Consider the following 25,793-nt stretch of genomic DNA (forward strand, 5'->3'; position numbering starts at 1 on the left):
ATCTCCACTGGGAAATGGCCATCCTCAAGGGAAATGGCCATCTTGACAGGCATCCTAGGTAAGCTTAAACAGCGGGAAGGCATTTCCGACCTTTTTGTGTCAGTCCCAGAAGTGTTTTTCTTGATGTATCAAGCTATATGAATAGCAGTCAGAATCGCACCTTAGCGCTGTGCCTCCTTTGCCTCAAATGACATGGTGTTGTTGCGTTTCCTGAGATTCACAAAAATAGTTGCTGCTCTGGAACGTGTTCAGATGTCTGCTTGCCGCAAGAGGGCCGAAATCGAACCTCATGTGGATCGCCAGCTTTTCTGCCAAACAGAGCATCAAAATTCTCAACCCAGTCGCTGGAGAGTGGCTTTTCAGATCTATAAAGAACTCTTGCGCTTTAGCTGGGTTTACCCACAAACTGACTTTGGCATGCTGCATTCTAGAGGGACTTGGCATAACCTGACACTTCTTGGTTTACAGTGGCTCTTTCAGTAACTTTTCAAATGTGCATGAATACATGGCTGACACATCACGATAGCATTTTCAATTTCATTTTTTCCTCTTCTCAAAACAGCTCTCCCTTTTATCTTTAAAAGCTGTCCTTGAGCTCCAGTCAAGTGACTTTGGCAGTGTTTTTTCTAGCAGTACCTCTTACCTACCATTTCTTGCTAGGAAAGAAGGACCATTCCCTTCTTTCTGAGGCGAGCAGGAGTTTAGGTGCAGGATTACTTGGAGGCCTACGATAAACTGAGGTGAGATGGATGAGAAATCTGCCCACTAGAGACAGCGCTCCAGTGGCGCTATCGGTCAGCGCGCGGTACTTATAAGGCAGTATCTGTTGAGCAATGACGAGGTTGTGAGTTCGAGCCTCACCTGAAGCATGCTTTTCCTTCCTTTTTGCCTTTTTTAATGGAATATTTAATCAGCTGTTACACCCTGCGGCCTGAGAACTTTACCGCAAGGCTGTAAGCGGTCAAAGAAAGTGAAGGGTGTTTTCGCCAGTGGTGCTTGAATGAGCTGTCTTTCACTTACACTGAGCGCATGCTCTAAATTGTGGAACAAAAGTGATAACCAGAAAGTGCTACTTGTTGAAAAGAGGTGTGGGGAGCTACGACACTGCTTTTCAGTTTGAGCAAACCCATTCTTCTGACTCCGTAGCTCAATCTGCTTGGAATTCTGTAGGACGTTTGCAAGGGAAAATCAAAACAGAGACCTTGCCACCCTTACCTTGGCAAGAAGAAGAACGGATGACCTCTACAGGAGAAAAGAAGAAGCTTTGGCAGGGTCTTGAGGCAAGCCCCAGTGGCCTAATGGATAAGGCACTGGCCTCCTAAGCCAGGGATTGTGGGTTCGAGTCCCATCTGGGGTGTCGGATATCTTGCTTGTTCCTTTAAGCCAGGACTCCTTCCAGGCAGCTTCAAACATCAGCCAAGAATGAAATATAAAAACCATCACCGAGGGCAGCTACCTTTCTCTGCTTCATGTGTCAGTCCCTGAAGTCCTCTCTCCTGATGCCTTAATCCAAATGTGTGTGCCAATCACTATCTCGCTGAAGTACAGTGTGCCTCACATGACTTGGCTTAGTTGACCAGCATGCTCTGGAAAAGATACAAATACTAATCTCCAGCAGCGCTTCGGAGAAAAAAAGTGTCCAACTCCACAGAAAGGAAAAGCAGCTTTTCTTAGGAAGGACTTTTGCCATCCGTCCGGCATTCTCCTGACATCCCGCGGTGGCATGCAAATCTCCACTGGGAAATGGCCATCCTCAAGGGAAATGGCCATCTTGACAGGCATCCTAGGTAAGCTTAAACAGCGGGAAGGCATTTCCGACCTTTTTGTGTCAGTCCCAGAAGTGTTTTTCTTGATGTATCAAGCTATATGAATAGCAGTCAGAATCGCACCTTAGCGCTGTGCCTCCTTTGCCTCAAATGACATGGTGTTGTTGCGTTTCCTGAGATTCACAAAAATAGTTGCTGCTCTGGAACGTGTTCAGATGTCTGCTTGCCGCAAGAGGGCCGAAATCGAACCTCATGTGGATCGCCAGCTTTTCTGCCAAACAGAGCATCAAAATTCTCAACCCAGTCGCTGGAGAGTGGCTTTTCAGATCTATAAAGAACTCTTGCGCTTTAGCTGGGTTTACCCACAAACTGACTTTGGCATGCTGCATTCTAGAGGGACTTGGCATAACCTGACACTTCTTGGTTTACAGTGGCTCTTTCAGTAACTTTTCAAATGTGCATGAATACATGGCTGACACGTCACGATAGCATTTTCAATTTCATTTTTTCCTCTTCTCAAAACAGCTCTCCCTTTTATCTTTAAAAGCTGTCCTTGAGCTCCAGTCAAGTGACTTTGGCAGTGTTTTTTCTAGCAGTACCTCTTACCTACCATTTCTTGCTAGGAAAGAAGGACCATTCCCTTCTTTCTGAGGCGAGCAGGAGTTTAGGTGCAGGTTTACTTGGAGGCCTACGATAAACTGAGGTGAGATGGATGAGAAATCTGCCCACTAGAGACAGCGCTCCAGTGGCGCAATCGGTCAGCGCGCGGTACTTATAAGGCAGTATCTGTTGAGCAATGCCGAGGTTGTGAGTTCCAGCCTCACCTGGAGCATGCTTTTCCTTCCTTTTTGCCTTTTTTAATGGAATATTTAATCAGCTGTTACACCCTGCGGCCTGAGAACTTTACCGCAAGGCTGTAAGCGGTCAAAGAAAGTGAAGGGTGTTTTCGCCAGTGGTGCTTGAATGAGCTGTCTTTCACTTACACTGAGCGCATGCTCTAAATTGTAGAACAAAAGTGATAACCAGAATGTGCTACTTCTTGAAAAGAGGTGTGGGGAGCTACGACACTGCTTTTCAGTTTGAGCAAACCCATTCTTCTGACTCCGTAGCTCAATCTGCTTGGAATTCTGTAGGACGTTTGCAAGGGAAAATCAAAACAGAGACCTTGCCACCCTTACCTTGGCAAGAAGAAGAACGGATGACCTCTACAGGAGAAACGAAGAAGCTTTGGCAGAGTCTTCAGGTAAGCCCCAGTGGCCTCATGGATAAGCCACTGGCCTCCTAAGCCAGGGATTGTGGGTTCGAGTTCCATCTGGGGTGTCGGATATCTTGCTTGTTTCTTTAAGCCAGGACTCCTTCCAGGCAGCTTCAAACATCAGCCAAGAATGAAATATAAAAACCATCACCGAGGGCAGCTACCTTTCTCTGCTTCATGTGTCAGTCCCTGAAGTCCTCTCTCCTGATGCCTTAATCCAAATGTGTGTGCCAATCACTATCTCGCTGAAGTACAGTGTGCCTCACATGACTTGGCTTAGTTGACCAGCATGCTCTGGAAAAGATACAAATACTAATCTCCAGCAGCGCTTCGGAGAAAAAAAGTGTCCAACTCCACAGAAAGGAAAAGCAGCTTTTCTTAGGAAGGACTTTTGCCATCCGTCCGGCATTCTCCTGACATCCCGCGGTGGCATGCAAATCTCCACTGGGAAATGGCCATCCTCAAGGGAAATGGCCATCTTGACAGGCATCCTAGGTAAGCTTAAACAGCGGGAAGGCATTTCCGACCTTTTTGTGTCAGTCCCAGAAGTGTTTTTCTTGATGTATCAAGCTATATGAATAGCAGTCAGAATCGCACCTTAGCGCTGTGCCTCCTTTGCCTCAAATGACATGGTGTTGTTGCGTTTCCTGAGATTCACAAAAATAGTTGCTGCTCTGGAACGTGTTCAGATGTCTGCTTGCCGCAAGAGGGCAGAAATCGAACCTCATGTGGATCGCCAGCTTTTCTGCCAAACAGAGCATCAAAATTCTCAACCCAGTCGCTGGAGAGTGGCTTTTCAGATCTATAAAGAACTCTTGCGCTTTAGCTGGGTTTACCCACAAACTGACTTTGGCATGCTGCATTCTAGAGGGACTTGGCATAACCTGACACTTCTTGGTTTACAGTGGCTCTTTCAGTAACTTTTCAAATGTGCATGAATACATGGCTGACACGTCACGATAGCATTTTCAATTTCATTTTTTCCTCTTCTCAAAACAGCTCTCCCTTTTATCTTTAAAAGCTGTCCTTGAGCTCCAGTCAAGTGACTTTGGCAGTGTTTTTTCTAGCAGTACCTCTTACCTACCATTTCTTGCTAGGAAAGAAGGACCATTCCCTTCTTTCTGAGGCGAGCAGGAGTTTAGGTGCAGGATTACTTGGAGGCCTACGATAAACTGAGGTGAGATGGATGAGAAATGTGCCCACTAGAGACAGCGCTCCAGTGGCGCAATCGGTCAGCGCGCGGTACTTATATGGCAGTATCTGTTGAGCAATGCCGAGGTTGTGAGTTCCAGCCTCACCTGGAGCATGCTTTTCCTTCCTTTTTGCCTTTTTTAATGGAATATTTAATCAGCTGTTACACCCTGCGGCCTGAGAACTTTACCGCAAGGCTGTAAGCGGTCAAAGAAAGTGAAGGGTGTTTTCGCCAGTGGTGCTTGAATGAGCTGTCTTTCACTTACACTGAGCGCATGCTCTAAATTGTGGAACAAAAGTGATAACCAGAATGTGCTACTTCTTGAAAAGAGGTGTGGGGAGCTACGACACTGCTTTTCAGTTTGAGCAAACCCATTCTTCTGACTCCGTAGCTCAATCTGCTTGGAATTCTGTAGGACGTTTGCAAGGGAAAATCAAAACAGAGACCTTGCCACCCTTACCTTGGCAAGAAGAAGAACGGATGACCTCTACAGGAGAAAAGAAGAAGCTTTGGCAGGGTCTTGAGGCAAGCCCCAGTGGCCTAATGGATAAGGCACTGGCTTCCTAAGCCAGGGATTGTTGGTTCGAGTCCCATCTGGGGTGTCGGATATCTTGCTTGTTGGTTTAAGCCAGGACTCCTTCCAGGCAGCTTCAAACATCAGCCAAGAATGAAATATAAAAACCATCACCGAGGGCAGCTACCTTTCTCTGCTTCATGTGTCAGTCCCTGAAGTCCTCTCTCCTGATGCCTTAATCCAAATGTGTGTGCCAATCACTATCTCGCTGAAGTACAGTGTGCCTCACATGACTTGGCTTAGTTGACCAGCATGCTCTGGAAAAGATACAAATACTAATCTCCAGCAGCACTTCGGACAAAAAAAGTGTCCAACTCCACAGAAAGGAAAAGCAGCTTTTCTTAGGAAGGACTTTTGCCATCCTTCCGGCATTCTCCTGACATCCCGCGGTGGCATGCAAATCTCCACTGGGAAATGGCCATCCTCAAGGGAAATGGCCATCTTGACAGGCATCCTAGGTAAGCTTAAACAGCGGGAAGGCATTTCCGACCTTTTTGTGTCAGTCCCAGAAGTGTTTTTCTTGATGTATCAAGCTATATGAATAGCAGTCAGAATCGCACATTAGCGCTGTGCCTCAAATGACATGGTGTTGTTGCGTTTCCTGAGATTCACAAAAATAGTTGCTGCTCTGGAACGTGTTCAGATGTCTGCTTGCCGCAAGAGGGCAGAAATCAAACCTCATGTGGATCGCCAGCTTTTCTGCCAAACAGAGCATCAAAATTCTCAACCCAGTCGCTGGAGAGTGGCTTTTCAGATCTATAAAGAACTCTTGCGCTTTAGCTGGGTTTACCCACAAACTGACTTTGGCATGCTGCATTCTAGAGGGACTTGGCATAACCTGACACTTCTTGGTTTACAGTGGCTCTTTCAGTAACTTTTCAAATGTGCATGAATACATGGCTGACACGTCACAATAGCATTTTCAATTTCATTTTTTCCTCTTCTCAAAACAGCTCTCCCTTTTATCTTTAAAAGCTGTCCTTGAGCTCCAGTCAAGTGACTTTGGCAGTGTTTTTTCTAGCAGTACCTCTTACCTACCATTTCTTGCTAGGAAAGAAGGACCATTCCCTTCTTTCTGAGGCGAGCAGGAGTTTAGGTGCAGGATTACTTGGAGGCCTACGATAAACTGAGGCGAGATGGATGAGGAATCTGCCCACTAGAGACAGCGCTCCAGTGGCGCAATCGGTCAGCGCGCGGTACTTATATGGCAGTATCTGTTGAGCAATGCCGAGGTTGTGAGTTCGAGCCTCACCTGGAGCATGCTTTTCCTTCCTTTTTGCCTTTTTTAATGGAATATTTAATCAGCTGTTACACCCTGCGGCCTGAGAACTTTACCGCAAGGCTGTAAGCGGTCAAAGAAAGTGAAGGGTGTTTTCGCCAGTGGTGCTTGAATGAGCTGTCTTTCACTTACACTGAGCGCATTCTCTAAATTGTGGAACAAAAGTGATAACCAGAATGTGCTACTTCTTGAAAAGAGGTGTGGGGAGCTACGACACTGCTTTTCAGTTTGAGCAAACCCATTCTTCTGACTCCGTAGCTCAATCTGCTTGGAATTCTGTAGGACGTTTGCAAGGGAAAATCAAAACAGAGACCTTGCCACCCTTACCTTGGCAAGAAGAAGAACGGATGACCTCTACAGGAGAAAAGAAGAAGCTTTGGCAGGTTTTTGAGGCAAGCCCCAGTGGCCTAATGGATAAGGCACTGGCCTCCTAAGCCAGGGATTGTGGGTTCGAGTCCCATCTGGGGTGTCGGATATCTTGCTTGTTCCTTTAAGCCAGGACTCCTTCCAGGCAGCTTCAAACATCAGCCAAGAATGAAATATAAAAACCATCACAGAGGGCAGCTACCTTTCTCTGCTTCACGTGTCAGTCCCTGAAGTCCTCTCTCCTGATGCCTTAATCTAAATGTGTGTGCCAATCACTATGTCGCAGAAGTACAGTGTGCCTCAGATGACTTGGCTTAGTTGACCAGCATGCTCTGGAAAAGATACAAATACTAATCTCCAGCAGCGCTTTGGACAAAAAAAGTGTCCAACTCCACAGAAAGGAAAAGCAGCTTTTCTTAGGAAGGACTTTTGCCATCCGTCCGGCATTCTCCTGACATCCCGCGGTGGCATGCAAATCTCCACTGGGAAATGGCCATCCTCAAGGGAAATGGCCATCTTGACAGGCATCCTAGGTAAGCTTAAACAGCGGGAAGGCATTTCCGACCTTTTTGTGTCAGTCCCAGAAGTGTTTTTCTTGATGTATCAAGCTATATGAATAGCAGTCAGAATCGCACCTTAGCGCTGTGCCTCCTTTGCCTCAAATGACATGGTGTTGTTGCGTTTCCTGAGATTCACAAAAATAGTTGCTGCTCTGGAACGTGTTCAGATGTCTGCTTGCCGCAAGAGGGCAGAAATCGAACCTCATGTGGATCGCCAGCTTTTCTGCCAAACAGAGCATCAAAATTCTCAACCCAGTCGCTGGAGAGTGGCTTTTCAGATCTATAAAGAACTCTTGCGCTTTAGCTGGGTTTACCCACAAACTGACTTTGGCATGCTGCATTCTAGAGGGACTTGGCATAACCTGACACTTCTTGGTTTACAGTGGCTCTTTCAGTAACTTTTCAAATGTGCATGAATACATGGCTGACACGTCACGATAGCATTTTCAATTTTATTTTTTCCTCTTCTCAAAACAGCTCTCCCTTTTATCTTTAAAAGCTGTCCTTGAGCTCCAGTCAAGTGACTTTGGCAGTGTTTTTTCTAGCAGTACCTCTTACCTACCATTTCTTGCTAGGAAAGAAGGACCATTCCCTTCTTTCTGAGGCGAGCAGGAGTTTAGGTGCAGGATTACTTGGAGGCCTACGATAAACTGAGGCGAGATGGATGAGGAATCTGCCCGCTAGAGACAGCGCTCCAGTGGCGCAATCGGTCAGCGCGCGGTACTTATATGGCAGTATCTGTTGAGCAATGCCGAGATTGTGAGTTCGAGCCTTACCTGGAGCATGCTTTTCCTTCCTTTTTGCCTTTTTTAATGGAATATTTAATCAGCTGTTACACCCTGCGGCCTGAGAACTTTACCGCAAGGCTGTAAGCGGTCAAAGAAAGTGAAGGGTGTTTTCGCCAGTGGTGCTTGAATGAGCTGTCTTTCACTTACACTGAGCGCATTCTCTAAATTGTGGAACAAAAGTGATAACCAGAATGTGCTACTTCTTGAAAAGAGGTGTGGGGAGCTACGACACTGCTTTTCAGTTTGAGCAAACCCATTCTTCTGACTCCGTAGCTCAATCTGCTTGGAATTCTGTAGGACGTTTGCAAGGGAAAATCAAAACAGAGACCTTGCCACCCTTACCTTGGCAAGAAGAAGAACGGATGACCTCTACAGGAGAAAAGAAGAAGCTTTGGCAGGGTCTTGAGGCAAGCCCCAGTGGCCTAATGGATAAGGCACTGGCCTCCTAAGCCAGGGATTGTGGGTTGGAGTCCCATCGGGTGTCGGATATCTTGCTTGTTCCTTTAAGCCAGGACTCCTTCCAGGCAGCTTCAAACATCAGCCAAGAATGAAATATAAAAACCATCACCGAGGGCAGCTACCTTTCTCCGCTTCACGTGTCAGTCCCTGAAGTCCTCTCTCCTGATGCCTTAATCCAAATGTGTGTGCCAATCACTATCTCGCTGAAGTACAGTGTGCCTCACATGACTTGGCTTAGTTGACCAGCATGCTCTGGAAAAGATACAAATACTAATCTCCAGCAGCGCTTCGGACAAAAAAAGTGTCCAACTCCACAGAAAGGAAAAGCAGCTTTTCTTAGGAAGGACTTTTGCCATCCTTCCGGCATTCTCCTGACATCCCGCGGTGGCATGCAAATCTCCACTGGGAAATGGCCATCCTCAAGGGAAATGGCCATCTTGACAGGCATCCTAGGTAAGCTTAAACAGCGGGAAGGCATTTCCGACCTTTTTGTGTCAGTCCCAGAAGTGTTTTTCTTGATGTATCAAGCTATATGAATAGCAGTCAGAATCGCACCTTAGCGCTGTGCCTCCTTTGCCTCAAATGACATGGTGTTGTTGCGTTTCCTGAGATTCACAAAAATAGTTGCTGCTCTGGAACGTGTTCAGATGTCTGCTTGCCGCAAGAGGGCAGAAATCAAACCTCATGTGGATCGCCAGCTTTTCTGCCAAACAGAGCATCAAAATTCTCAACCCAGTCGCTGGAGAGTGGCTTTTCAGATCTATAAAGAACTCTTGCGCTTTAGCTGGGTTTACCCACAAACTGACTTTGGCATGCTGCATTCTAGAGGGACTTGGCATAACCTGACACTTCTTGGTTTACAGTGGCTCTTTCAGTAACTTTTCAAATGTGCATGAATACATGGCTGACACGTCACGATAGCATTTTCAATTTCATTTTTTCCTCTTCTCAAAACAGCTCTCCCTTTTATCTTTAAAAGCTGTCCTTGAGCTCCAGTCAAGTGACTTTGGCAGTGTTTTTTCTAGCAGTACCTCTTACCTACCATTTCTTGCTAGGAAAGAAGGACCATTCCCTTCTTTCTGAGGCGAGCAGGAGTTTAGGTGCAGGATTACTTGGAGGCCTACGATAAACTGAGGTGAGATGGATGAGAAATCTGCCCACTAGAGACAGCGCTCCAGTGGCGCAATCGGTCAGCGCGCGGTACTTATAAGGCAGTATCTGTTGAGCAATGCCGAGGTTGTGAGTTCGAGCCTCACCTGGAGCATGCTTTTCCTTCCTTTTTGCCTTTTTTAATGGAATATTTAATCAGCTGTTACACCCTGCAGCCTGAGAACTTTACCGCAAGGCTGTAAGCGGTGAAAGAAAGTGAAGGGTGTTTTCGCCAGTGGTGCTTGAATGAGCTGTCTTTCACTTACACTGAGCGCATGCTCTAAATTGTGGAACAAAAGTGATAACCAGAATGTGCTACTTCTTGAAAAGAGGTGTGGGGAGCTCCGACACTGCTTTTCAGTTTGAGCAAACCCATTCTTCTGACTCCGTAGCTCAATCTGCTTGGAATTCTGTAGGACGTTTGCAAGGGAAAATCAAAACAGAGACCTTGCCACCCTTACCTTGGCAAGAAGAAGAACGGATGACCTCTACAGGAGAAAAGAAGAAGCTTTGGCAGGGTCTTGAGGCAAGCCCCAGTGGCCTAATGGATAAGGCACTGGCCTCCTAAGCCAGGGATTGTGGGTTGGAGTCCCATCGGGTGTTGGATATCTTGCTTGTTCCTTTAAGCCAGGACTCCTTCCAGGCAGCTTCAAACATCAGCCAAGAATGAAATATAAAAACCATTACCGAGGGCAGCTACCTTTCTCTGCTTCATGTGTCAGTCCCTGAAGTCCTCTCTCCTGATGCCTTAATCCAAATGTGTGTGCCAATCACTATCTCGCTGAAGTACAGTGTGCCTCAGATGACTTGGCTTAGTTGACCAGCATGCTCTGGAAAAGATACAAATACTAATCTCCAGCAGCGCTTCGGACAAAAAAAGTGTCCAACTCCACAGAAAGGAAAAGCAGCTTTTCTTAGGAAGGACTTTTGCCATCCGTCCGGCATTCTCCTGACATCCCGCGGTGGCATGCAAATCTCCACTGGGAAATGGCCATCCTCAAGGGAAATGGCCATCTTGACAGGCATCCTAGGTAAGCTTAAACAGCGGGAAGGCATTTCCGACCTTTTTGTGTCAGTCCCAGAAGTGTTTTTCTTGATGTATCAAGCTATATGAATAGCAGTCAGAATCGCACATTAGCGCTGTGCCTCAAATGACATGGTGTTGTTGCGTTTCCTGAGATTCACAAAAATAGTTGCTGCTCTGGAACGTGTTCAGATGTCTGCTTGCCGCAAGAGGGCAGAAATCAAACCTCATGTGGATCGCCAGCTTTTCTGCCAAACAGAGCATCAAAATTCTCAACCCAGTCGCTGGAGAGTGGCTTTTCAGATCTATAAAGAACTCTTGCGCTTTAGCTGGGTTTACCCACAAACTGACTTTGGCATGCTGCATTCTAGAGGGACTTGGCATAACCTGACACTTCTTGGTTTACAGTGGCTCTTTCAGTAACTTTTCAAATGTGCATGAATACATGGCTGACACGTCACAATAGCATTTTCAATTTCATTTTTTCCTCTTCTCAAAACAGCTCTCCCTTTTATCTTTAAAAGCTGTCCTTGAGCTCCAGTCAAGTGACTTTGGCAGTGTTTTCTCTAGCAGTACCTCTTACCTACCATTTCTTGCTAGGAAAGAAGGACCATTCCCTTCTTTCTGAGGCGAGCAGGAGTTTAGGTGCAGGATTACTTGGAGGCCTACGATAAACTGAGGCGAGATGGATGAGGAATCTGCCCACTAGAGACAGCGCTCAGGTGGCGCAATCGGTCAGCGCGCGGTACTTATATGGCAGTATCTGTTGAGCAATGCCGAGGTTGTGAGTTCGAGCCTCACCTGGAGCATGCTTTTCCTTCCTTTTTGCCTTTTTTAATGGAATATTTAATCAGCTGTTACACCCTGCGGCCTGAGAACTTTACCGCAAGGCTGTAAGCGGTCAAAGAAAGTGAAGGGTGTTTTCGCCAGTGGTGCTTGAATGAGCTGTCTTTCACTTACACTGAGCGCATTCTCTAAATTGTGGAACAAAAGTGATAACCAGAATGTGCTACTTCTTGAAAAGAGGTGTGGGGAGCTACGACACTGCTTTTCAGTTTGAGCAAACCCATTCTTCTGACTCCGTAGCTCAATCTGCTTGGAATTCTGTAGGACGTTTGCAAGGGAAAATCAAAACAGAGACCTTGCCACCCTTACCTTGGCAAGAAGAAGAACGGATGACCTCTACAGGAGAAAAGAAGAAGCTTTGGCAGGTTTTTGAGGCAAGCCCCAGTGGCCTAATGGATAAGGCACTGGCCTCCTAAGCCAGGGATTGTGGGTTCGAGTCCCATCTGGGGTGTCGGATATCTTGCTTGTTCCTTTAAGCCAGGACTCCTTCCAGGCAGCTTCAAACATCAGCCAAGAATGAAATATAAAAACCATCACAGAGGGCAGCTACCTTTCTCTGCTTCACGTGTCAGTCCCTGAAGTCCTCTCTCCTGATGCCTTAATCTAAATGTGTGTGCCAATCACTATGTCGCAGAAGTACAGTGTGCCTCAGATGACTTGGCTTAGTTGACCAGCATGCTCTGGAAAAGATACAAATACTAATCTCCAGCAGCGCTTCGGACAAAAAAAGTGTCCAACTCCACAGAAAGGAAAAGCAGCTTTTCTTAGGAAGGACTTTTGCCATCCGTCCGGCATTCTCCTGACATCCCGCGGTGGCATGCAAATCTCCACTGGGAAATGGCCATCCTCAAGGGAAATGGCCATCTTGACAGGCATCCTAGGTAAGCTTAAACAGCGGGAAGGCATTTCCGACCTTTTTGTGTCAGTCCCAGAAGTGTTTTTCTTGATGTATCAAGCTATATGAATAGCAGTCAGAATCGCACCTTAGCGCTGTGCCTCCTTTGCCTCAAATGACATGGTGTTGTTGCGTTTCCTGAGATTCACAAAAATAGTTGCTGCTCTGGAACGTGTTCAGATGTCTGCTTGCCGCAAGAGGGCAGAAATCGAACCTCATGTGGATCGCCAGCTTTTCTGCCAAACAGAGCATCAAAATTCTCAACCCAGTCGCTGGAGAGTGGCTTTTCAGATCTATAAAGAACTCTTGCGCTTTAGCTGGGTTTACCCACAAACTGACTTTGGCATGCTGCATTCTAGAGGGACTTGGCATAACCTGACACTTCTTGGTTTACAGTGGCTCTTTCAGTAACTTTTCAAATGTGCATGAATACATGGCTGACACGTCACGATAGCATTTTCAATTTTATTTTTTCCTCTTCTCAAAACAGCTCTCCCTTTTATCTTTAAAAGCTGTCCTTGAGCTCCAGTCAAGTGACTTTGGCAGTGTTTTTTCTAGCAGTACCTCTTACCTACCATTTCTTGCTAGGAAAGAAGGACCATTCCCTTCTTTCTGAGGCGAGCAGGAGTTTAGGTGCAGGATTACTTGGAGGCCTACGATAAACTGAGGCGAGATGGATGAGGAATCTGCCCGCTAGAGACAGCGCTCCAGTGGCGCAATCGGTCAGCGCGCGGTACTTATATGGCAGTATCTGTTGAGCAATGCCGAGGTTGTGAGTTCGAGCCTTACCTGGAGCATGCTTTTCCTTCCTTTTTGCCTTTTTTAATGGAATATTTAATCAGCTGTTACACCCTGCGGCCTGAGAACTTTACCGCAAGGCTGTAAGCGGTCAAAGAAAGTGAAGGGTGTTTTCGCCAGTGGTGCTTGAATGAGCTGTCTTTCACTTACACTGAGCGCATTCTCTAAATTGTGGAACAAAAGTGATAACCAGAATGTGCTACTTCTTGAAAAGAGGTGTGGGGAGCTACGACACTGCTTTTCAGTTTGAGCAAACCCATTCTTCTGACTCCGTAGCTCAATCTGCTTGGAATTCTGTAGGACGTTTGCAAGGGAAAATCAAAACAGAGACCTTGCCACCCTTACCTTGGCAAGAAGAAGAACGGATGACCTCTACAGGAGAAAAGAAGAAGCTTTGGCAGGGTCTTGAGGCAAGCCCCAGTGGCCTAATGGATAAGGCACTGGCCTCCTAAGCCAGGGATTGTGGGTTGGAGTCCCATCGGGTGTCGGATATCTTGCTTGTTCCTTTAAGCCAGGACTCCTTCCAGGCAGCTTCAAACATCAGCCAAGAATGAAATATAAAAACCATCACCGAGGGCAGCTACCTTTCTCCGCTTCACGTGTCAGTCCCTGAAGTCCTCTCTCCTGATGCCTTAATCCAAATGTGTGTGCCAATCACTATCTCGCTGAAGTACAGTGTGCCTCACATGACTTGGCTTAGTTGACCAGCATGCTCTGGAAAAGATACAAATACTAATCTCCAGCAGCGCTTCGGACAAAAAAAGTGTCCAACTCCACAGAAAGGAAAAGCAGCTTTTCTTAGGAAGGACTTTTGCCATCCTTCCGGCATTCTCCTGACATCCCGCGGTGGCATGCAAATCTCCACTGGGAAATGGCCATCCTCAAGGGAAATGGCCATCTTGACAGGCATCCTAGGTAAGCTTAAACAGCGGGAAGGCATTTCCGACCTTTTTGTGTCAGTCCCAGAAGTGTTTTTCTTGATGTATCAAGCTATATGAATAGCAGTCAGAATCGCACCTTAGCGCTGTGCCTCCTTTGCCTCAAATGACATGGTGTTGTTGCGTTTCCTGAGATTCACAAAAATAGTTGCTGCTCTGGAACGTGTTCAGATGTCTGCTTGCCGCAAGAGGGCAGAAATCAAACCTCATGTGGATCGCCAGCTTTTCTGCCAAACAGAGCATCAAAATTCTCAACCCAGTCGCTGGAGAGTGGCTTTTCAGATCTATAAAGAACTCTTGCGCTTTAGCTGGGTTTACCCACAAACTGACTTTGGCATGCTGCATTCTAGAGGGACTTGGCATAACCTGACACTTCTTGGTTTACAGTGGCTCTTTCAGTAACTTTTCAAATGTGCATGAATACATGGCTGACACGTCACGATAGCATTTTCAATTTCATTTTTTCCTCTTCTCAAAACAGCTCTCCCTTTTATCTTTAAAAGCTGTCCTTGAGCTCCAGTCAAGTGACTTTGGCAGTGTTTTTTCTAGCAGTACCTCTTACCTACCATTTCTTGCTAGGAAAGAAGGACCATTCCCTTCTTTCTGAGGCGAGCAGGAGTTTAGGTGCAGGATTACTTGGAGGCCTACGATAAACTGAGGTGAGATGGATGAGAAATCTGCCCACTAGAGACAGCGCTCCAGTGGCGCAATCGGTCAGCGCGCGGTACTTATAAGGCAGTATCTGTTGAGCAATGCCGAGGTTGTGAGTTCGAGCCTCACCTGGAGCATGCTTTTCCTTCCTTTTTGCATTTTTTAATGGAATATTTAATCAGCTGTTACACCCTGCAGCCTGAGAACTTTACCGCAAGGCTGTAAGCGGTGAAAGAAAGTGAAGGGTGTTTTCGCCAGTGGTGCTTGAATGAGCTGTCTTTCACTTACACTGAGCGCATGCTCTAAATTGTGGAACAAAAGTGATAACCAGAATGTGCTACTTCTTGAAAAGAGGTGTGGGGAGCTACGACACTGCTTTTCAGTTTGAGCAAACCCATTCTTCTGACTCCGTAGCTCAATCTGCTTGGAATTCTGTAGGACGTTTGCAAGGGAAAATCAAAACAGAGACCTTGCCACCCTTACCTTGGCAAGAAGAAGAACGGATGACCTCTACAGGAAAAAAGAAGAAGCTTTGGCAGGGTCTTCAGGCAAGCCCCAGTGGCCTAATGGATAAGGCACTGGCCTCCTAAGCCAGGGATTGTGGGTTCGAGTCCCATCTGGGGTGTCGGATATCTTGCTTGTTCCTTTAAGCCAGGACTCCTTCCAGGCAGCTTCAAACATCAGCCAAGAATGAAATATAAAAACCATCACCGAGGGCAGCTACCTTTCTCTGCTTCATGTGTCAGTCCCTGAAGTCCTCTCTCCTGATGCCTTAATCCAAATGTGTGTGCCAATCACTATCTCGCTGAAGTACAGTGTGCCTCACATGACTTGGCTTAGTTGACCAGCATGCTCTGGAAAAGATACAAATACTAATCTCCAGCAGCACTTCGGACAAAAAAAGTGTCCAACTCCACAGAAAGGAAAAGCAGCTTTTCTTAGGAAGGACTTTTGGCATTCTCCTGACATCCCGCGGTGGCATGCAAATCTCCACTGGGAAATGGCCATCCTCAAGGGAAATGGCCATCTTGACAGGCATCCTAGGTAAGCTTAAACAGCGGGAAGGCATTTCCGACCTTTTTGTGTCAGTCCCAGAAGTGTTTTTCTTGATGTATCAAGCTATATGAATAGCAGTCAGAATCGCACCTTAGCGCTGTGCCTCCTTTGCCTCAAATGACATGGTGTTGTTGCGTTTCCTGAGATTCACAAAAATAGTTGCTGCTCTGGAACGTGTTCAGATGTCTGCTTGCCGCAAGAGGGCAGAAATCGAACCTCATGTGGATCGCCAGCTTTTCTGCCAAACAGAGCATCAAAATTCTCAACCCAGTCGCTGGAGAGTGGCTTTTCAGATCTATAAAGAACTCTTGCGCTTTAGCTGGGTTTACCCACAAACTGACTTTGGCATGCTGCATTCTAGAGGGACTTGGCATAACCTGACACTTCTTGGTTTACAGTGGCTCTTTCAGTAACTTTTCAAATGTGCATGAATACATGGCTGACACGTCACGATAGCATTTTCAATTTCATTTTTTCCTCTTCTCAAAACAGCTCTCCCTTTTATCTTTAAAAGCTGTCCTTGAGCTCCAGTCAAGTGACTTTGGCAGTGTTTTTTCTAGCAGTACCTCTTACCTACCATTTCTTGCTAGGGAAGAAGGACCATTCCCTTCTTTCTGAGGCGAGCAGAAGTTTAGGTGCAGGATTACTTGGAGGCCTACGATAAACTGAGGTGAGATGGATGAGAAATCTGCCCACTAGAGACAGCGCTCCAGTGGCGCAATCGGTCAGCGCGCAGTACTTATAAGGCAGTATCTGTTGAGCAATGCCGAGGTTGTGAGTTCGAGCCTCACCTGGAGCATGCTTTTCCTTCCTTTTTGCCTTTTTTAATGGAATATTTAATCAGCTGTTACACCCTGCGCCCTGAGAACTTTACCGCAAGGCTGTAAGCGGTCAAAGAAAGTGAAGGGTGTTTTCGCCAGTGGTGCTTGAATGAGCTGTCTTTCACTTACACTGAGCGCATGCTCTAAATTGTGGAACAAAAGTGATAACCAGAATGTGCTACTTGTTGAAAAGAGGTGTGGGGAGCTACGACACTGCTTTTCAGTTTGAGCAAACCCATTCTTCTGACTCCGTAGCTCAATCTGCTTGGAATTCTGTAGGACGTTTGCAAGGGAAAATCAAAACAGAGACCTTGCCACCCTTACCTTGGCAAGAAGAAGAACGGATGACCTCTACAGAAGAAAAGAAGAAGCTTTGGCAGGGTCTTGAGGCAAGCCCCAGTGGCCTAATGGATAAGGCACTGGCCTCCTAAGCCAGGGATTGTGGGTTCGAGTCCCATCTGGGGTGTCGGATATCTTGCTTGTTCCTTTAAGCCAGGACTCCTTCCAGGCAGCTTCAAACATCAGCCAAGAATGAAATATAAAAACCATTACCGAGGGCAGCTACCTTTCTCTGCTTCATGTGTCAGTCCCTGAAGTCCTCTCTCCTGATGCCTTAATCCAAATGTGTGTGCCAATCACTATCTCGCTGAAGTACAGTGTGCCTCAGATGACTTGGCTTAGTTGACCAGCATGCTCTGGAAAAGATACAAATACTAATCTCCAGCAGCGCTTCGGACAAAAAAAGTGTCCAACTCCACAGAAAGGAAAAGCAGCTTTTCTTAGGAAGGACTTTTGGCATTCTCCTGACATCCCGCGGTGGCATGCAAATCTCCACTGGGAAATGGCCATCCTCAAGGGAAATGGCCATCTTGACAGGCATCCTAGGTAAGCTTAAACAGCGGGAAGGCATTTCCGACCTTTTTGTGTCAGTCCCAGAAGTGTTTTTCTTGATGTATCAAGCTATATGAATAGCAGTCAGAATCGCACCTTAGCGCTGTGCCTCCTTTCCCTCAAATGACATGGTGTTGTTGCGTTTCCTGAGATTCACAAAAATAGTTGCTGCTCTGGAACGTGTTCAGATGTCTGCTTGCCGCAAGAGGGCAGAAATCGAACCTCATGTGGATCGCCAGCTTTTCTGCCAAACAGAGCATCAAAATTCTCAACCCAGTCGCTGGAGAGTGGCTTTTCAGATCTATAAAGAACTCTTGCGCTTTAGCTGGGTTTACCCACAAACTGACTTTGGCATGCTGCATTCTAGAGGGACTTGGCATAACCTGACACTTCTTGGTTTACAGTGGCTCTTTCAGTAACTTTTCAAATGTGCATGAATACATGGCTGACACGTCACGATAGCATTTTCAATTTCATTTTTTCCTCTTCTCAAAACAGCTCTCCCTTTTATCTTTAAAAGCTGTCCTTGAGCTCCAGTCAAGTGACTTTGGCAGTGTTTTTTCTAGCAGTACCTCTTACCTACCATTTCTTGCTAGGAAAGAAGGACCATTCCCTTCTTTCTGAGGCGAGCAGGAGTTTAGGTGCAGGATTACTTGGAGGCCTACGATAAACTGAGGCGAGATGGATGAGGAATCTGCCCACTAGAGACAGCGCTCCAGTGGCGCAATCGGTCAGCGCGCGGTACTTATATGGCAGTATCTGTTGAGCAATGCCGAGGTTGTGAGTTCAAGCCTCACCTGGAGCATGCTTTTCCTTCTTTTTTGCCTTTTTTAATGGAATATTTAATCAGCTGTTACACCCTGTGGCCTGAGAACTTTACCGCAAGGCTGTAAGCGGTGAAAGAAAGTGAAGGGTGTTTTCGCCAGTGGTGCTTGAATGAGCTGTCTTTCACTTACACTGAGCGCATTCTCTAAATTGTGGAACAAAAGTGATAACCAGAATGTGCTACTTGTTGAAAAGAGGTGTGGGGAGCTACGACACTGCTTTTCAGTTTGAGCAAACCCATTCTTCTGACTCCGTAGCTCAATCTGCTTGGAATTCTGTAGGACGTTTGCAAGGGAAAATCAAAACAGAGACCTTGCCACCCTTACCTTGGCAAGAAGAAGAACGGATGACCTCTACAGAAGAAAAGAAGAAGCTTTGGCAGGGTCTTGAGGCAAGCCCCAGTGGCCTAATGGATAAGGCACTGGCCTCCTAAGCCAGGGATTGTGGGTTCGAGTCCCATCTGGGGTGTCGGATATCTTGCTTGTTCCTTTAAGCCAGGACTCCTTCCAGGCAGCTTCAAACATCAGCCAAGAATGAAATATAAAAACCATTACCGAGGGCAGCTACCTTTCTCTGCTTCATGTGTCAGTCCCTGAAGTCCTCTCTCCTGATGCCTTAATCCAAATGTGTGTGCCAATCACTATCTCGCTGAAGTACAGTGTGCCTCAGATGACTTGGCTTAGTTGACCAGCATGCTCTGGAAAAGATACAAATACTAATCTCCAGCAGCGCTTCGGACAAAAAAAGTGTCCAACTCCACAGAAAGGAAAAGCAGCTTTTCTTAGGAAGGACTTTTGGCATTCTCCTGACATCCCGCGGTGGCATGCAAATCTCCACTGGGAAATGGCCATCCTCAAGGGAAATGGCCATCTTGACAGGCATCCTAGGTAAGCTTAAACAGCGGGAAGGCATTTCCGACCTTTTTGTGTCAGTCCCAGAAGTGTTTTTCTTGATGTATCAAGCTATATGAATAGCAGTCAGAATCGCACCTTAGCGCTGTGCCTCCTTTCCCTTAAATGACATGGTGTTGTTGCGTTTCCTGAGATTCACAAAAATAGTTGCTGCTCTGGAACGTGTTCAGATGTCTGCTTGCCGCAAGAGGGCAGAAATCGAACCTCATGTGGATCGCCAGCTTTTCTGCCAAACAGAGCATCAAAATTCTCAACCCAGTCGCTGGAGAGTGGCTTTTCAGATCTATAAAGAACTCTTGCGCTTTAGCTGGGTTTACCCACAAACTGACTTTGGCATGCTGCATTCTAGAGGGACTTGGCATAACCTGACACTTCTTGGTTTACAGTGGCTCTTTCAGTAACTTTTCAAATGTGCATGAATACATGGCTGACACGTCACGATAGCATTTTCAATTTCATTTTTTCCTCTTCTCAAAACAGCTCTCCCTTTTATCTTTAAAAGCTGTCCTTGAGCTCCAGTCAAGTGACTTTGGCAGTGTTTTTTCTAGCAGTACCTCTTACCTACCATTTCTTGCTAGGAAAGAAGGACCATTCCCTTCTTTCTGAGGCGAGCAGGAGTTTAGGTGCAGGATTACTTGGAGGCCTACGATAAACTGAGGTGAGATGGATGAGAAATCTGCCCACTAGAGACAGCGCTCCAGTGGCGCAATCGGTCAGCGCGCGGTACTTATAAGGCAGTATCTGTTGAGCAATGCCGAGGTTGTGAGTTCGAGCCTCACCTGGAGCATGCTTTTCCTTCCTTTTTGCCTTTTTTAATGGAATATTTAATCAGCTGTTACACCCTGCAGCCTGAGAACTTTACCGCAAGGCTGTAAGCGGTGAAAGAAAGTGAAGGGTGTTTTCGCCAGTGGTGCTTGAATGAGCTGTCTTTCACTTACACTGAGCGCATGCTCTAAATTGTGGAACAAAAGTGATAACCAGAATGTGCTACTTCTTGAAAAGAGGTGTGGGGAGCTACGACACTGCTTTTCAGTTTGAGCAAACCCATTCTTCTGACTCCGTAGCTCAATCTGCTTGGAATTCTGTAGGACGTTTGCAAGGGAAAATCAAAACAGAGACCTTGCCACCCTTACCTTGGCAAGAAGAAGAACGGATGACCTCTACAGGAGAAAAGAAGAAGCTTTGGCAGGGTCTTGAGGCAAGCCCCAGTGGCCTAATGGATAAGGCACTGGCCTCCTAAGCCAGGGATTGTGGGTTGGAGTCCCATCGGGTGTTGGATATCTTGCTTGTTCCTTTAAGCCAGGACTCCTTCCAGGCAGCTTCAAACATCAGCCAAGAATGAAATATAAAAACCATTACCGAGGGCAGCTACCTTTCTCTGCTTCATGTGTCAGTCCCTGAAGTCCTCTCTCCTGATGCCTTAATCCAAATGTGTGTGCCAATCACTATCTCGCTGAAGTACAGTGTGCCTCAGATGACTTGGCTTAGTTGACCAGCATGCTCTGGAAAAGATACAAATACTAATCTCCAGCAGCGCTTCGGACAAAAAAAGTGTCCAACTCCACAGAAAGGAAAAGCAGCTTTTCTTAGGAAGGACTTTTGCCATCCGTCCGGCATTCTCCTGACATCCCGCGGTGGCATGCAAATCTCCACTGGGAAATGGCCATCCTCAAGGGAAATGGCCATCTTGACAGGCATCCTAGGTAAGCTTAAACAGCGGGAAGGCATTTCCGACCTTTTTGTGTCAGTCCCAGAAGTGTTTTTCTTGATGTATCAAGCTATATGAATAGCAGTCAGAATCGCACCTTAGCGCTGTGCCTCCTTTGCCTCAAATGACATGGTGTTGTTGCGTTTCCTGAGATTCACAAAAATAGTTGCTGCTCTGGAACGTGTTCAGATGTCTGCTTGCCGCAAGAGGGCAGAAATCGAACCTCATGTGGATCGCCAGCTTTTCTGCCAAACAGAGCATCAAAATTCTCAACCCAGTCGCTGGAGAGTGGCTTTTCAGATCTATAAAGAACTCTTGCGCTTTAGCTGGGTTTACCCACAAACTGACTTTGGCATGCTGCATTCTAGAGGGACTTGGCATAACCTGACACTTCTTGGTTTACAGTGGCTCTTTCAGTAACTTTTCAAATGTGCATGAATACATGGCTGACACGTCACGATAGCATTTTCAATTTCATTTTTTCCTCTTCTCAAAACAGCTCTCCCTTTTATCTTTAAAAGCTGTCCTTGAGCTCCAGTCAAGTGACTTTGGCAGTGTTTTTTCTAGCAGTACCTCTTACCTACCATTTCTTGCTAGGGAAGAAGGACCATTCCCTTCTTTCTGAGGCGAGCAGAAGTTTAGGTGCAGGATTACTTGGAGGCCTACGATAAACTGAGGTGAGATGGATGAGAAATCTGCCCACTAGAGACAGCGCTCCAGTGGCGCAATCGGTCAGCGCGCAGTACTTATAAGGCAGTATCTGTTGAGCAATGCCGAGGTTGTGAGTTCGAGCCTCACCTGGAGCATGCTTTTCCTTCCTTTTTGCCTTTTTTAATGGAATATTTAATCAGCTGTTACACCCTGCGCCCTGAGAACTTTACCGCAAGGCTGTAAGCGGTCAAAGAAAGTGAAGGGTGTTTTCGCCAGTGGTGCTTGAATGAGCTGTCTTTCACTTACACTGAGCGCATGCTCTAAATTGTGGAACAAAAGTGATAACCAGAATGTGCTACTTGTTGAAAAGAGGTGTGGGGAGCTACGACACTGCTTTTCAGTTTGAGCAAACCCATTCTTCTGACTCCGTAGCTCAATCTGCTTGGAATTCTGTAGGACGTTTGCAAGGGAAAATCAAAACAGAGACCTTGCCACCCTTACCTTGGCAAGAAGAAGAACGGATGACCTCTACAGAAGAAAAGAAGAAGCTTTGGCAGGGTCTTGAGGCAAGCCCCAGTGGCCTAATGGATAAGGCACTGGCCTCCTAAGCCAGGGATTGTGGGTTCGAGTCCCATCTGGGGTGTCGGATATCTTGCTTGTTCCTTTAAGCCAGGACTCCTTCCAGGCAGCTTCAAACATCAGCCAAGAATGAAATATAAAAACCATTACCGAGGGCAGCTACCTTTCTCTGCTTCATGTGTCAGTCCCTGAAGTCCTCTCTCCTGATGCCTTAATCCAAATGTGTGTGCCAATCACTATCTCGCTGAAGTACAGTGTGCCTCAGATGACTTGGCTTAGTTGACCAGCATGCTCTGGAAAAGATACAAATACTAATCTCCAGCAGCGCTTCGGACAAAAAAAGTGTCCAACTCCACAGAAAGGAAAAGCAGCTTTTCTTAGGAAGGACTTTTGGCATTCTCCTGACATCCCGCGGTGGCATGCAAATCTCCACTGGGAAATGGCCATCCTCAAGGGAAATGGCCATCTTGACAGGCATCCTAGGTAAGCTTAAACAGCGGGAAGGCATTTCCGACCTTTTTGTGTCAGTCCCAGAAGTGTTTTTCTTGATGTATCAAGCTATATGAATAGCAGTCAGAATCGCACCTTAGCGCTGTGCCTCCTTTGCCTCAAATGACATGGTGTTGTTGCGTTTCCTGAGATTCACAAAAATAGTTGCTGCTCTGGAACGTGTTCAGATGTCTGCTTGCCGCAAGAGGGCAGAAATCGAACCTCATGTGGATCGCCAGCTTTTCTGCCAAACAGAGCATCAAAATTCTCAACCCAGTCGCTGGAGAGTGGCTTTTCAGATCTATAAAGAACTCTTGCGCTTTAGCTGGGTTTACCCACAAACTGACTTTGGCATGCTGCATTCTAGAGGGACTTGGCATAACCTGACACTTCTTGGTTTACAGTGGCTCTTTCAGTAACTTTTCAAATGTGCATGAATACATGGCTGACACGTCACGATAGCATTTTCAATTTCATTTTTTCCTCTTCTCAAAACAGCTCTCCCTTTTATCTTTAAAAGCTGTCCTTGAGCTCCAGTCAAGTGACTTTGGCAGTGTTTTTTCTAGCAGTACCTCTTACCTACCATTTCTTGCTAGGAAAGAAGGACCATTCCCTTCTTTCTGAGGCGAGCAGGAGTTTAGGTGCAGGATTACTTGGAGGCCTACGATAAACTGAGGCGAGATGGATGAGGAATCTGCCCACTAGAGACAGCGCTCCAGTGGCGCAATCGGTCAGCGCGCGGTACTTATATGGCAGTATCTGTTGAGCAATGCCGAGGTTGTGAGTTCAAGCCTCACCTGGAGCATGCTTTTCCTTCTTTTTTGCCTTTTTTAATGGAATATTTAATCAGCTGTTACACCCTGTGGCCTGAGAACTTTACCGCAAGGCTGTAAGCGGTGAAAGAAAGTGAAGGGTGTTTTCGCCAGTGGTGCTTGAATGAGCTGTCTTTCACTTACACTGAGCGCATTCTCTAAATTGTGGAACAAAAGTGATAACCAGAATGTGCTACTTGTTGAAAAGAGGTGTGGGGAGCTATGACACTGCTTTTCAGTTTGAGCAAACCCATTCTTCTGACTCCGTAGCTCAATCTGCTTGGAATTCTGTAGGACGTTTGCAAGGGAAAATCAAAACAGAGACCTTGCCACCCTTACCTTGGCAAGAAGAAGAACGGATGACCTCTACAGAAGAAAAGAAGAAGCTTTGGCAGGGTCTTGAGGCAAGCCCCAGTGGCCTAATGGATAAGGCACTGGCCTCCTAAGCCAGGGATTGTGGGTTCGAGTCCCATCTGGGGTGTCGGATATCTTGCTTGTTCCTTTAAGCCAGGACTCCTTCCAGGCAGCTTCAAACATCAGCCAAGAATGAAATATAAAAACCATTACCGAGGGCAGCTACCTTTCTCTGCTTCATGTGTCAGTCCCTGAAGTCCTCTCTCCTGATGCCTTAATCCAAATGTGTGTGCCAATCACTATCTCGCTGAAGTACAGTGTGCCTCAGATGACTTGGCTTAGTTGACCAGCATGCTCTGGAAAAGATACAAATACTAATCTCCAGCAGCGCTTCGGACAAAAAAAGTGTCCAACTCCACAGAAAGGAAAAGCAGCTTTTCTTAGGAAGGACTTTTGGCATTCTCCTGACATCCCGCGGTGGCATGCAAATCTCCACTGGGAAATGGCCATCCTCAAGGGAAATGGCCATCTTGACAGGCATCCTAGGTAAGCTTAAACAGCGGGAAGGCATTTCCGACCTTTTTGTGTCAGTCCCAGAAGTGTTTTTCTTGATGTATCAAGCTATATGAATAGCAGTCAGAATCGCACCTTAGCGCTGTGCCTCCTTTCCCTTAAATGACATGGTGTTGTTGCGTTTCCTGAGATTCACAAAAATAGTTGCTGCTCTGGAACGTGTTCAGATGTCTGCTTGCCGCAAGAGGGCAGAAATCGAACCTCATGTGGATCGCCAGCTTTTCTGCCAAACAGAGCATCAAAATTCTCAACCCAGTCGCTGGAGAGTGGCTTTTCAGATCTATAAAGAACTCTTGCGCTTTAGCTGGGTTTACCCACAAACTGACTTTGGCATGCTGCATTCTAGAGGGACTTGGCATAACCTGACACTTCTTGGTTTACAGTGGCTCTTTCAGTAACTTTTCAAATGTGCATGAATACATGGCTGACACGTCACGATAGCATTTTCAATTTCATTTTTTCCTCTTCTCAAAACAGCTCTCCCTTTTATCTTTAAAAGCTGTCCTTGAGCTCCAGTCAAGTGACTTTGGCAGTGTTTTTTCTAGCAGTACCTCTTACCTACCATTTCTTGCTAGGAAAGAAGGACCATTCCCTTCTTTCTGAGGCGAGCAGGAGTTTAGGTGCAGGATTACTTGGAGGCCTACGATAAACTGAGGCGAGATGGATGAGGAATCTGCCCACTAGAGACAGCGCTCCAGTGGCGCAATCGGTCAGCGCGCGGTACTTATATGGCAGTATCTGTTGAGCAATGCCGAGGTTGTGAGTTCAAGCCTCACCTGGAGCATGCTTTTCCTTCTTTTTTGCCTTTTTTAATGGAATATTTAATCAGCTGTTACACCCTGTGGCCTGAGAACTTTACCGCAAGGCTGTAAGCGGTGAAAGAAAGTGAAGGGTGTTTTCGCCAGTGGTGCTTGAATGAGCTGTCTTTCACTTACACTGAGCGCATTCTCTAAATTGTGGAACAAAAGTGATAACCAGAATGTGCTACTTGTTGAAAAGAGGTGTGGGGAGCTACGACACTGCTTTTCAGTTTGAGCAAACCCATTCTTCTGACTCCGTAGCTCAATCTGCTTGGAATTCTGTAGGACGTTTGCAAGGGAAAATCAAAACAGAGACCTTGCCACCCTTACCTTGGCAAGAAGAAGAACGGATGACCTCTACAGGAAAAAAGAAGAAGCTTTGGCAGGGTCTTCAGGCAAGCCCCAGTGGCCTAATGGATAAGGCACTGGCCTCCTAAGCCAGGGATTGTGGGTTCGAGTCCCATCTGGGGTGTCGGATATCTTGCTTGTTCCTTTAAGCCAGGACTCCTTCCAGGCAGCTTCAAACATCAGCCAAGAATGAAATATAAAAACCATCACCGAGGGCAGCTACCTTTCTCTGCTTCATGTGTCAGTCCCTGAAGTCCTCTCTCCTGATGCCTTAATCCAAATGTGTGTGCCAATCACTATCTCGCTGAAGTACAGTGTGCCTCACATGACTTGGCTTAGTTGACCAGCATGCTCTGGAAAAGATACAAATACTAATCTCCAGCAGCACTTCGGACAAAAAAAGTGTCCAACTCCACAGAAAGGAAAAGCAGCTTT

At 46.5% G+C, this 25,793-nt stretch overlaps 24 non-coding genes across 24 annotated transcripts; all 24 read left to right on the forward strand.

Moving 5' to 3' along the window:
• Nucleotides 1-1,284: 1,284 nt before the first annotated feature.
• Nucleotides 1,285-1,357, forward strand: TRNAR-CCU (transfer RNA arginine (anticodon CCU)). Its single transcript has one exon. It is a non-coding gene; the product is annotated as a tRNA-Arg (tRNA).
• Nucleotides 1,358-2,505: 1,148 nt separating this feature from the next.
• Nucleotides 2,506-2,598, forward strand: TRNAI-UAU (transfer RNA isoleucine (anticodon UAU)). The gene is given in 2 exon segments: nt 2,506-2,543; nt 2,563-2,598. It is a non-coding gene; the product is annotated as a tRNA-Ile (tRNA).
• Nucleotides 2,599-4,234: 1,636 nt separating this feature from the next.
• On the forward strand, nt 4,235-4,327 carry TRNAI-UAU (transfer RNA isoleucine (anticodon UAU)). The gene is given in 2 exon segments: nt 4,235-4,272; nt 4,292-4,327. It is a non-coding gene; the product is annotated as a tRNA-Ile (tRNA).
• A 415-nt stretch (nt 4,328-4,742) lies between these two features.
• TRNAR-CCU (transfer RNA arginine (anticodon CCU)) lies at nt 4,743-4,815 on the forward strand. The gene has a single exon. It is a non-coding gene; the product is annotated as a tRNA-Arg (tRNA).
• A 1,139-nt stretch (nt 4,816-5,954) lies between these two features.
• TRNAI-UAU (transfer RNA isoleucine (anticodon UAU)) lies at nt 5,955-6,047 on the forward strand. Its single transcript is given in 2 exon segments — nt 5,955-5,992; nt 6,012-6,047. It is a non-coding gene; the product is annotated as a tRNA-Ile (tRNA).
• A 415-nt stretch (nt 6,048-6,462) lies between these two features.
• TRNAR-CCU (transfer RNA arginine (anticodon CCU)) lies at nt 6,463-6,535 on the forward strand. Its single transcript has one exon. It is a non-coding gene; the product is annotated as a tRNA-Arg (tRNA).
• Nucleotides 6,536-7,683: 1,148 nt separating this feature from the next.
• Nucleotides 7,684-7,776, forward strand: TRNAI-UAU (transfer RNA isoleucine (anticodon UAU)). Its single transcript is given in 2 exon segments — nt 7,684-7,721; nt 7,741-7,776. It is a non-coding gene; the product is annotated as a tRNA-Ile (tRNA).
• Nucleotides 7,777-9,410: 1,634 nt separating this feature from the next.
• TRNAI-UAU (transfer RNA isoleucine (anticodon UAU)) lies at nt 9,411-9,503 on the forward strand. Its single transcript is given in 2 exon segments — nt 9,411-9,448; nt 9,468-9,503. It is a non-coding gene; the product is annotated as a tRNA-Ile (tRNA).
• Nucleotides 9,504-11,128: 1,625 nt separating this feature from the next.
• TRNAI-UAU (transfer RNA isoleucine (anticodon UAU)) lies at nt 11,129-11,221 on the forward strand. The gene is given in 2 exon segments: nt 11,129-11,166; nt 11,186-11,221. It is a non-coding gene; the product is annotated as a tRNA-Ile (tRNA).
• A 415-nt stretch (nt 11,222-11,636) lies between these two features.
• TRNAR-CCU (transfer RNA arginine (anticodon CCU)) lies at nt 11,637-11,709 on the forward strand. Its single transcript has one exon. It is a non-coding gene; the product is annotated as a tRNA-Arg (tRNA).
• A 1,148-nt stretch (nt 11,710-12,857) lies between these two features.
• On the forward strand, nt 12,858-12,950 carry TRNAI-UAU (transfer RNA isoleucine (anticodon UAU)). Its single transcript is given in 2 exon segments — nt 12,858-12,895; nt 12,915-12,950. It is a non-coding gene; the product is annotated as a tRNA-Ile (tRNA).
• Nucleotides 12,951-14,584: 1,634 nt separating this feature from the next.
• On the forward strand, nt 14,585-14,677 carry TRNAI-UAU (transfer RNA isoleucine (anticodon UAU)). The gene is given in 2 exon segments: nt 14,585-14,622; nt 14,642-14,677. It is a non-coding gene; the product is annotated as a tRNA-Ile (tRNA).
• A 415-nt stretch (nt 14,678-15,092) lies between these two features.
• TRNAR-CCU (transfer RNA arginine (anticodon CCU)) lies at nt 15,093-15,165 on the forward strand. The gene has a single exon. It is a non-coding gene; the product is annotated as a tRNA-Arg (tRNA).
• Nucleotides 15,166-16,302: 1,137 nt separating this feature from the next.
• Nucleotides 16,303-16,395, forward strand: TRNAI-UAU (transfer RNA isoleucine (anticodon UAU)). Its single transcript is given in 2 exon segments — nt 16,303-16,340; nt 16,360-16,395. It is a non-coding gene; the product is annotated as a tRNA-Ile (tRNA).
• A 415-nt stretch (nt 16,396-16,810) lies between these two features.
• On the forward strand, nt 16,811-16,883 carry TRNAR-CCU (transfer RNA arginine (anticodon CCU)). Its single transcript has one exon. It is a non-coding gene; the product is annotated as a tRNA-Arg (tRNA).
• Nucleotides 16,884-18,020: 1,137 nt separating this feature from the next.
• Nucleotides 18,021-18,113, forward strand: TRNAI-UAU (transfer RNA isoleucine (anticodon UAU)). The gene is given in 2 exon segments: nt 18,021-18,058; nt 18,078-18,113. It is a non-coding gene; the product is annotated as a tRNA-Ile (tRNA).
• Nucleotides 18,114-18,528: 415 nt separating this feature from the next.
• Nucleotides 18,529-18,601, forward strand: TRNAR-CCU (transfer RNA arginine (anticodon CCU)). Its single transcript has one exon. It is a non-coding gene; the product is annotated as a tRNA-Arg (tRNA).
• A 1,137-nt stretch (nt 18,602-19,738) lies between these two features.
• On the forward strand, nt 19,739-19,831 carry TRNAI-UAU (transfer RNA isoleucine (anticodon UAU)). The gene is given in 2 exon segments: nt 19,739-19,776; nt 19,796-19,831. It is a non-coding gene; the product is annotated as a tRNA-Ile (tRNA).
• A 1,634-nt stretch (nt 19,832-21,465) lies between these two features.
• Nucleotides 21,466-21,558, forward strand: TRNAI-UAU (transfer RNA isoleucine (anticodon UAU)). Its single transcript is given in 2 exon segments — nt 21,466-21,503; nt 21,523-21,558. It is a non-coding gene; the product is annotated as a tRNA-Ile (tRNA).
• Nucleotides 21,559-21,973: 415 nt separating this feature from the next.
• On the forward strand, nt 21,974-22,046 carry TRNAR-CCU (transfer RNA arginine (anticodon CCU)). The gene has a single exon. It is a non-coding gene; the product is annotated as a tRNA-Arg (tRNA).
• Nucleotides 22,047-23,183: 1,137 nt separating this feature from the next.
• On the forward strand, nt 23,184-23,276 carry TRNAI-UAU (transfer RNA isoleucine (anticodon UAU)). The gene is given in 2 exon segments: nt 23,184-23,221; nt 23,241-23,276. It is a non-coding gene; the product is annotated as a tRNA-Ile (tRNA).
• A 415-nt stretch (nt 23,277-23,691) lies between these two features.
• On the forward strand, nt 23,692-23,764 carry TRNAR-CCU (transfer RNA arginine (anticodon CCU)). Its single transcript has one exon. It is a non-coding gene; the product is annotated as a tRNA-Arg (tRNA).
• Nucleotides 23,765-24,901: 1,137 nt separating this feature from the next.
• On the forward strand, nt 24,902-24,994 carry TRNAI-UAU (transfer RNA isoleucine (anticodon UAU)). The gene is given in 2 exon segments: nt 24,902-24,939; nt 24,959-24,994. It is a non-coding gene; the product is annotated as a tRNA-Ile (tRNA).
• Nucleotides 24,995-25,409: 415 nt separating this feature from the next.
• On the forward strand, nt 25,410-25,482 carry TRNAR-CCU (transfer RNA arginine (anticodon CCU)). The gene has a single exon. It is a non-coding gene; the product is annotated as a tRNA-Arg (tRNA).
• The last annotated feature ends 311 nt before the right edge of the window (nt 25,483-25,793 follow it).

Source organism: Staurois parvus, unplaced genomic scaffold (genome assembly GCF_062004578.1).
Source record: "Staurois parvus isolate SC_StPar_1 unplaced genomic scaffold, SC_StPar_1.0 ptg000276l, whole genome shotgun sequence".
NCBI classification, from domain to species: Eukaryota; Metazoa; Chordata; class Amphibia; order Anura; family Ranidae; genus Staurois; species Staurois parvus.